Consider the following 10,267-nt stretch of genomic DNA (forward strand, 5'->3'; position numbering starts at 1 on the left):
TATCCATCCCACAGGTCCTATGGGCTACTAATGGCTCTCAGCTGCTCCCTTCTCTCAAGAAGTACCCTTGACCAAATGGGTGCCTCCTTGCCTGGGAGATTGCTCAGTGCCCCTGTTGATGGCAGCCTGCAACAGATGACTGGCTGACATCAATGGCAAGGGGGTATAAAATGCTGGGCCTCCAAGTCTCTAGATGCTGCAACTCACATTCCAGAGCTCCCTTAGGATCAGGCGAGATGATAGGATTGGGTAAGATGCTTTACCCTGCTTCTCTCATCCCCCTTATCGTGAAAGCGCCCAGTTCCATAAATCACCCACATTCCTCTCCCAGGCTCTGCTTCCAGAGAACCTGACCCAACACCCTACGTGTATGACAGGAGTGAGCCTTCTTCATAAGCCCAGGGAAAGGCATTATGGCTCATTTGATCCCCCTCAGACCTCAGCTGACTCTGCAGAAGATGAATAAGGACTTCCCACCTTCCTGAAGCTACCCACTCAGTCACTGCCACTCCTTCTCACAATCTGCTACTAGTCTAAGCAGAATGCATTGCCTAAAGTGGCCCCATTCATTTAGGGGCCAGCAGGCCACTAAGTGATAAGGTGGACGTGACCTCTAGCAGAAACAAATCTCCAATAATAGTAGCACAAAGACATCGGAACTGCCCTTGGGGCCAAACTGCTCCACCCATCCACAGTGGAAATAATGAGCAGGTGACTTTCTGAGAATGCCTAAAAATGGATCCTCCAGGAAGGCTCTGGGAGAAAAGAACCATAAAACTTTTTATATACCAAATCTCAGGATCAATTTAAGGGATTGATGTGATGTGTGGGAGGCCCTTGTTCCAGGTTTTAAGGGCATTGCCTGAGCCCTTGGTTAAACTGAAAACAAAGCAAAACAAAGCACAGTCCCACCGTGCCTACAACTCCCCAGATGACTTTAAATGAATACACAGAGACTATTAGCAGAACATGATGTTTTTCTTTCTTTCCTGTTTATTTTTTTTTTAAAGGACATTCTTCAAACTCATTGCGACATTCTAATGCCTGATGTTACTATGTGGTAGAAGGGAGGGTCTCTTTCCCTCTGCCCCTACATGGTTTTTGTTCAATGAACAAAAACGTGCTTCAACATGAGCCTAAGTAAGCTTCAGCAGGAAGTTTATCTGTAGCTCAGATATAGATGCATGGTTCTATAATGCATTTCTAATCCAAGAAACAGTGGTTCCATCCCCTGAGGGCTGAAAATATAATTGGGACCCCAGCACCAAGCAATAGGTCAGTTATATATGAAGCACTCAAAGAACAGTGTGTTGTACAACATAACCCAACAATTACACTCTTAGGAACACACTCAACAGAAACGTGGATATACGCTGTCAAAAGACATATGTCAGGGTGTTCATAGCAGCATTATTTGGAGGAGCCCCAAACTGGAAACCACTCAAATGCTAATCAACACTAAACTGTGATATTTGCATACAATAGATTACTATACAGAGCCAAGAATGAACAATTTCCACCTATATATTACTGTTTGAATGAATTTCAAAACATAACGTTGATGGAAAGAAGACAGACACAAATCAGCGTAAAACTAGGCAAAAGCTAATGTGTAGTTTTATAGGTCAGGTTAGTGGTCTACCGGAAGGGAGCATGACGAAGCAGCACTTGGGCACCAGTAATGTTCTTTTTATTAATTTTGATGCTGGTTACATGGGTGTGTTCACTTTAGAAAAAATCATCAAACTTCAGAGGTTTAATTTTTGTACCTCTATGCATGTTGTTCCTCAAAAAAAATTAAAAGGAATAAGTTTGCTCAACTGAACCGAATACCCCATTATTTGGGGTCATTCAGAACTTATTTTTCTTGCATAAATGTCATTAATCAAATACTTAGTGGTTAAACTAAATATGGGATGTTAACAGACTCCCATTTTAGTCTACACTGGGAACCACTGGTGAATCAACACAAGTGATCTTGATTCATAAGATTCAGGTAAAAAATATAACAGCGGAGAATTTTGCGGGAGGTGGGGAGAACATTAATTTGTTGGATATTTTAGAATCATAAAGAAATTCTAAAAATTCTATTCATTATAGATTTTTAAGTTGAGAGCGGACTTAGAGAATAATTAATAGAGCCCACGCATTTTTCAGATAAGAAAACCAACCTCAAGAGGTTAAATCATAGGCCCAAGGTCACATGTGTGGTCAGCAGCAGCCCTGGGAGGAGGTCCAAGGTCTAAGGTCCTTTTGCTCCAGACCACACAGCCTCCTTGTTGTTCAGACCTTCTGAGAAAGTTTATGAATACATTTAAAATGGGTTTCACAATTTTTGAAAATCAACTCCTTTACGCCCTATTTGTGTAACACATAGGATGTGAAATGGCTCAAGTCCCTCCATGACAATCTGTCAACAATCAACAAGTCAGTAGACTACTGGCATTTCTGCTTCAACTTAATGGTTGATTTTAATTAACTCATGGTTTCTGTGTTCACTAAAACCCTTTAGCTCACACGAACAGGCTTAAAATCAAGAAATGTTCTCATCAGTTAAGACAATTGAGGACTAGAGTCACTTTTTCAAAAGTAATAACACTTGGAAGTCTCTTCAGGGAATCACAAAGTCCTCGGGGCAAGTATCTCCTAATTTTCTGAAGTTTGCTAGAGAGATTCCCAGCCCTGACTTCTTCTAGTGCAATCTGTAGAGGGTTTTAAGTACCATGGTGCTGTGGCTCCACTTCAGACCTCCCAAGCTGGATTCTCTAGGGACATGGTCTGGGCATCTGGATGCTTTAAAAGCCCACGGGTGATTCTGGCGCAACTGTGGTTGGAAAAGGCTGATGCTTTGCTCTTCTATGGAATAGCTCTCACCACCCTCTCTGTGATCATTCAGATGTGTGAATATTTAACAAATGAGGCAGTAACTGTCAAATGGTTGTCTCAACTACACCAAACCTGAGTGTCCACTCTTTGCCAAAGGTTCAGTGACGACACATGGTTGGTATGTTGCCTACTTGATTGGCTACATCCAGCCAATAAACCAATTAGTTGTTTATGGATGGCTGCTGTAAATTTCTTAAAGATCCACTAGACTATCCTCTTTGGAGGAGGTCATGATAGCATTGGTAAAGATTATACACAAATTAAAATGAAAGAAAAATCAAAGCGTTCGTGAGAAGGGTCAAATAAGAGTAAGAGATTCAGCCAGTGCTCTGAGTCCAAAGTCAGATGTGCTTTGGGAGGGTCAGGGAAGGCTGCATGCATGAAATAAAAATGGATTGTCAAACTGAAACTCATCATGTTTGAATTTTTGTTACAAAGTAGAGACTTTCCTGCTGTGTTGTTCTACCTTATATAACTAAATGAGTGTTACTGACCCACATTGCTATAGAATAATTTGAACTCTATTAACAAGCACCTAAGAGATACAAAGTATTAACATTATCAAGCATCATTAATTAATTAATTATTGACCCTCATTAGTTAGTTTATTAACTAATTAACCCATATATATTATGTCCACTATGCTGTAGTTTTAAATGCAACTGAGATTTTTAAAATGACTCTATCCTAAGCAGTTTACATCTAGTGGGTGGCAGATGAGTAAATAGATACTGTAATATGGCACTAAGATGAAATTCAAAGATGAGGGCTATGGATGTGCCGGGGAGAGCTTCTGCCCCAGACAGACCTGGTCATGTGAAGTAACTCCTGAAGTAAGTCTCAAATGATAAGCAGGAAAAGACAGAAAACAAAGAGTTCCCCTAATGCATAGACAGAGACCCTACAGCATAGGAGGAGAAAGATGCTGCTGAGTTTACACAATGTCAGAAAGTTCAATATGACATGAACACAGGGCTCAGGAAACTAGGAAACTCCCATCTCCTTAGCTCCCATCTGATGCTCTCTCTCGTCTGCCTTGGACACATATGTATCTTAGGAGTTCCTTGGGGACAAGGGCCACGTTTACCTGGTTTGCAAATCTATCCCATAGCCTACCCTGTGGTAGGTTCTCAGTACATACTTCTGAATGAATGATTTTTTTCTTAGCTCTATCCTATTGTAACTAAGGAAACTGCAGTCCAAGAAGATAAAGTGGACAGTCTAGAATCACAACACTGTCTAGTGGTTGAACAAAATACTAAAACAAGATCTTGGGAGCCGCTGCTGTGTCTAACTCTGCCACGACAATCCCCATGCAAGTCCTGAATTGTAGGACTCTTTCCAGCTTTCTGTGACCGTATACAAAGAACTCTGGGAATGGAAAACTTATTTGAATCTTGATTTCTTAAAGTAGATATTGACTATTGGCATTATGAATTCACCATACAGAATGCATCTAAACAAATAACTGTGATTCAGGAATATTATAATAAGTAAACCCGTCTTTAAAAGTTGGCCACTGACCTTAGTATGTATATAAGTGATGCTTTAATAAAATTTTAACTGTAAGTTTTTATAAGCATAATTAAATAAGCACTTTAATCAGACAGTAATGGGAAAAAATGGATCCCAATACAGTGTTAAAGTGGTGAATCATTGCACGTTGAGTTCTAAGGACTGTATCAAAGACAGAAAATGAAAGCAAAATCATATGTAAGCATCAACATAGAGCCATGAAGATAGAATCAGTAAGAGCCTACAACCCTCAAACACTAACACCCAGACATTAATGATATCTTTCTCTCAGATCCATGGTGTCACAGAAACAACATTTTTTTCAAGCAGTAGCAGTCTGCGAAAGGAAAGATGATTCCAATATTCATTTGGTATTTAAAATCCTCAATGTTGAGGCTTAGTTCCTTTTCCTCTCAGTTCTGAACCTGGTATGCACAGCTCTATTATTTACAACTGGTCACCTCCCCTCCCAAAAAATTTAAGTGATTTACAACAAAACCATCCACCGCGTCCTTCGGCTGGTTCCACCACTAGCTCCCCCACCATGGCCACACCCTGGTTTCATGGGCCCAGGCATTTAGGGAGCGCTGGCCATATTCTGGCTCTGTGCTTAGACTGGGGCTGCAAAAGTGGACTCTTGAAGAGTTTTTCCGAGTGGAGGAAATGAACACACTTACTATCCATGAATATAAAGGAAAGAAAAGGCTTAGCAGAGGAGCAAACTAGGAACCTGCATGCAAAGGGATGATTAAGGCTGACCAGGAGTGGAGGAGATTTGGGGAGGAAGAGTTATCACTTAGCTGGTCTTTGAATATTTAACAGGATTTTAGGCAGAGTGACTTGAATGCTCTGCAAACGTATTTGGATTTTTTCTATAGGCTGTAGGGAGCCATTAAAGATAAAGAAGCAGGATTGTTTGAGGGAACAGCTCTGGCAGTAGGGACATTTGAAAAGTAGAGGGAAGAGTTCAGAGGTTCTTTAGGAGATCTGCAGACTTGCTACTCACAGTAACATCCGCATCACCTGGGAGTTTGTTAGAAATACAGAATTTCAGACTCCATCTCAGACCTAGCAACTCAGATTCTCTCGTTTTGGTGAGATCCACAGTGTGAAAAGCACAAGTGTAATTGAAAATGTTGACTATCCCCAGCTTGGCCAGGCTGGATCTCAAAGAGTTAGGGTCTGGCCCAAAGCCTTGAGCGAGGAGCAAAGGAAATCTGAAGTTAATATACCGGTCCAGGATAAATTCTGGAAGTCGAGGATAACAAAGATTCAAAGCCCCCAAGTGTAGGTACAATAAAAGAAGTTGCCCAGAAATAAAAGGTCCACAAAAGCGAGCAGGCAAGAGCAGGTTATGGTTGGAGTTAGAGTAGCTGGAGAGAGCCCAAAAGGCAACTGGTGGGGAAAAGGGACCTTTTACGGAACAGCTGCCAGGGAGGCTGTGAGTGAGGGGTGGGTCCAAGAGGCATTTTGGGGGGACTTGTATGCACAGGGTGCCAAGTGTTCTAACTTGAGGAATAGAAAGCAGGCAATTTCAGAGTGACAATGGAGGGATGATCCGTAAGTTTGAGGGACAAATTTTATGTGTGGAGAAGAAAGAGAGAGATGCTGAAAACGACACTTAGGTTTCCAAGAGGCCGGATTGCAGCATGGTAACATCAACTATGCGTGGAACTTAGACAATCGTACATCACTGATAAACAAACCTCTAGGCTGTTTTATTTGAAAAGTGCACACAGTTCGCACTAGGTAAATTTATATGGGAGACTTTAAGAATAAGTAAAAATATCTAATGTTTATTGAGCACTTTCTGATACAAAACATGGGCTTCAATGTTTAAAATGACAATTATGAATCTCACAACAACCCCATGAAGTAGGCTCTGCTATCATTCCCATTTACAGCTGAGGAAACTGAGACGTGCAAAGGTTATTTAACTCGCCCAAGGCAAGAATTGGTGTCAAGCCCAAGATTTGGACCTGATTAGTGACGTCACAGCCTATAATCATCATTGCCATGCTGGGCTACATACTGGGCTATAATCATCATTGCTATGCTCTCCCTCCGCTACACACCTTTATCCTGTGGTCAAACCTGCAAAGCATTTCTAAGTTCAAACAGGTACCCTATTTCTACTTACTATATAAAAAAAAGTGTTAGACAAGATTTTTCAGTTCCTTGGAACAGAGCCTATCTCTAAAGTCCATTAATTATCTTTATGAATTTAAAATTTTACAGGGAAATATTTCTTAGAAATAGCAAGATAGCTGTACAAATTGAGATAGAGTCAGTTCCTGATTATCTGTGTTGATTAGCAACAGTGTTAGCAGAAGCAATTGAAATCCTCCAATATCCCACAAACTTGACTCTGATCAGCCAGATCCGTGGTGGATTTCTTACCACCCTCTAATCTAGATCCCAGGTATTTTTCAAAGGCCGCCTGTATGAGAAAGGGAAAACATGAAGGGAGGTGAAGAAACAAAGACAAGGATAATAAAAATATTGGATAACTACAAGGCATGGTGCTTGGAACCAGTCTTCCTGAGTTCAGATCCATCTTCCTTCTCCCCGCTTTCTAGGTATATATCCATGAACAAATCACTTGCCATCTGTGCATCAATTTCCCCATCTGTAAATTGGGGTCAGTGATAGTCCTTACTTCAAAGTACTGTTGAAGCGAACAGAATGACAGAATTCATGAGGGGCACAAAGTCAGTGCAGAGTGATACGAAAATCATCAGATCGGTAATCAAACCAATGCATAAAAATCAAATAGAAAATGGCGACTCCTCTTTTATGACCTGCCTGCCAGACTACAGCATATCTGTCTCTGTCTCCATCTCACTCAGTTGTGGGTTCAAAGAAGACGCCCAGGTTGGCAGGAAAAATCTCCTTTCAGTTTTCTTTAAATGAGCTCCAGAGGGCTTTTTTCCCTGGCCACTATTATTTACTCTGGCACTCCAAGTTAGCAGCAAGATCTAATAGCAAAAACCTCTAAATCACATGGATATCAATAGAATAAAAACCTTCCAAGATTCCATATCCTGCCTATGCCTCAAATCCAGCAACATCCACTGACCTCCTTTTAGCACTGACTGATGACAATGCAGATATTTCAGGCTGCAGTTCCCTGCTCGCTGCAGTCTGTCTGAGGTTGTTTTGCCCCTGGACTATTTTTGCTCACGTGGTTGCTCTCAGCCGCAGACACTCAAATGGAAACCAGAAAGACCCAAGTACTTGGGAGGAACCTATAAACAAATGTAGGAAGAAGCATCCAGTCTGACCATGGCGCCCACAAAAGATTCTCTAGACAGAATATGAGGGGCTGGATTCCGAACACCTACTACTTGAGAACTTGCCTAAATCTTTCTTAGCTATTTAGCTGCTTCACAGGGATGGAAGGATGGAAGTTCAGAGGAATAGGCTGGAGAGAGCTTATCCATGGTGTGTGTGTGTATGCGTGTGTGTGTGTCCAAAGATTTCTTTCCAGGAGAACCAGAAGAGCTAAGGACAGCTGGATACTTGCCATTTTGTGCATAGAGAGAAAATACAAGTTGGGCCACATTTATTTATTTTTCAATTGAGTCAATCACACAAAAACAAGTCCCTAGGTTTAGAAACTTATAGAAAAACATCAGGCCAAATTCAGGTGTCTTTTAATTAGGAAAAGCAAATGGTTAACACAGATTCTAAGCATTGTACGAGTAGTATCTATTTGGGGATCAGTAAGTAACCCTAAACCCAGCTAGTAAATATCCAAACACCATTAACCATAACAGAACTCTCTAATTCTGTAGAACTCAGAAAAATGGTACTAGGCTTGGTACAGGGCCTTCCAAATTTTTCTTCTTTCTCCCAAAGTGTCAGGCTCTTTCTCCTCTCCCCTCCAGACCATCCCAATTGGACTACCATCAGCCAAGAATTGATGCAAAATAAGGAAAGGAAGGAACCCAAACCATGAGGTTACTCTGGCAAAGTCCTCTAATTAGAGCATAAAGTGAACTTACCAGCAGCTTCATTCATCATAGTCCTGGGTCATATTAACTCATTGATGTGTTGTCACCTTGAAAGATTTCCAGCCACAAATCCCCAATGCTTGCATGCTGGAGAGAAACAGAACAGGCAATGTTATCTGGGACCCTACTGTCCTTACTTAATAAGCATATTGAGCCACTGGATCTAAATACATAAAAACCAAAGGACAAAAAAAATCCCACTCAAGAGCTAAGAAAACTAGAAGGAATCCTTGCTTTCACAAGTGGTCAAATCTTTAAACATGTGTCCATTAAATACATCTTTTAAGACTACCTGGAAAATGACGCACAGCCTGCCAAAACAAAATCAGCTTATAAAACATTTTCACCTTTTCGCCTTCCAACAAATTGCTTGTTTTCCCATCTGAACAATAACCTTATTGTTTGCACTGAAGTACAGTACATGACTAGTCATGTTAGGAAGTGAATGAATTGTTGTGCCGTCAACAAGATTTTTTTTCCCCACATACCTATTATATCTAGGAATTCCTTCCAAACTTAGAAACTTTGAAGAAAATGCACACTACTTTCATCTGTTTTCCTTATTCTGTGTTTTATTGGCATTTAGACGAGGGTTGCTTAGCAATGTGAAATTAACAGTAGTAGTAGTTACAGTATTTGTACAAGTTTCTGAGTATACGCTCTTGTACTCTTGTCAAAGTCTGGTGAGAATTTTGGCCCATGATACTTTCCATGTTTTTATTTAAGCCCAGGTTAAACACAGGTAATCTTCTGTACGGTTCAGTTTACTTACTGGTACAGGAGTATATGGAGACGCAGTAAAGACAGGCCTGAAATGAGACCCTAAGTCCTTCTTCCCTTCCCTCTCTCACAGCCCGTCAAATCTCAGGAGCCTATTGGAGAAGAGGAGATATCAGCTCTCCAGCCCTGGATGATCCTTCCTTTTTAACTAACCTGCAAAAATGGAACATAAATCAGGTCTTTTCATTGTAAGTCAGAAAAAAATTTAGTTCAATGTAACGTGGAGATGAGACAACAATTCAACATTCTGCCACGCATGGCACAAACAGAAAATCACTCATATTGCCCTGCTTGTTCATTAACAGCCGTAAAGAACAAGTCAGACAGTCAGAGAAACTCACGCATGCAGCTGGATGAAATAAGTTCCATGCAGTATCCATTGTAACCCTAAACCCAGCTAGTAAATATTCAAACACCGTTAACCATAACAGAACTCTCTAATTCTGTAGAACTCGGAAAAGTGGTACTAGGCTTGGTACCGGGCCTTCCAAATTTTTATTCTTTCTCATTTATTATTTTTATTCTTTCTCTTTTATTATTCAGCTTTAGCCAAGGCCATGCCCACACTAATGAACATCTAAACATTACCTTCACATGTTCAACTGAAGTTGCCCACAAAACTAACCACATGGACTAACAAGCCTCCAGTTCTCATCCTTCATTTTTATTTGCTTTTTATCCTATAGTCCTCCTTTTTTAAAAGTTTTCTTTAAACTTGGGAGGGGCGATGCAATACAGAAAGTAAAAGTTTATACTTAGGTCCTTGATTTGCTCAGAATTTTACAGCCAGATCAAACTTTACTTAAGACTCCAATATGCATGTATCAATATGTTTTCTTGAAACCTTGCCGATAGCTACATACAAATGATGAATAATGATTCGTGGAGAAAAATAAAATCTTTCAATCAGATTATTTCCTCTCCTGGGCGAGAGACAGGAATGCATAGAAGCTAAATGCTCTTCTCCTCCTCACTCTCCCATCCCTCCAACAGGCTAGCCTGGGCGTGTTCTCATCATGAAGGCAGATGTGCACCAGGGGAAGAAGAAACATACAAATACAGTTGGTTTT

The 10,267-nt window shown here is 40.7% G+C and overlaps 1 long non-coding RNA gene across 4 annotated transcripts in view; it reads right to left on the reverse strand.

Annotated features, from left to right (window-relative positions):
• Nucleotides 1–9,347, reverse strand: part of LOC138920263 (uncharacterized) — a 54,638-nt gene extending 45,291 nt beyond the window's left edge. For 2 of the 4 annotated variants that reach the window (XR_011431133.1, XR_011431134.1), the window contains exons 1-2: nt 8,619–8,725; nt 8,409–8,504 (exon numbers count right to left, since the gene is read on the reverse strand). This is a non-coding gene — a long non-coding RNA (uncharacterized lncRNA). Of the gene's footprint in view, nt 1–8,408; nt 8,598–8,618; nt 8,726–9,189 lie in introns of those variants that run through there. The other 2 variants (XR_011431135.1, XR_011431132.1) reach the window with 2 other exon arrangements.
• Between the last annotated feature and the right edge of the window lie 920 nt (nt 9,348–10,267).

The sequence above is a fragment of the Equus caballus genome, chromosome 22 (assembly GCF_041296265.1).
Source record: "Equus caballus isolate H_3958 breed thoroughbred chromosome 22, TB-T2T, whole genome shotgun sequence".
Taxonomy (NCBI): Eukaryota; Metazoa; Chordata; class Mammalia; order Perissodactyla; family Equidae; genus Equus; species Equus caballus.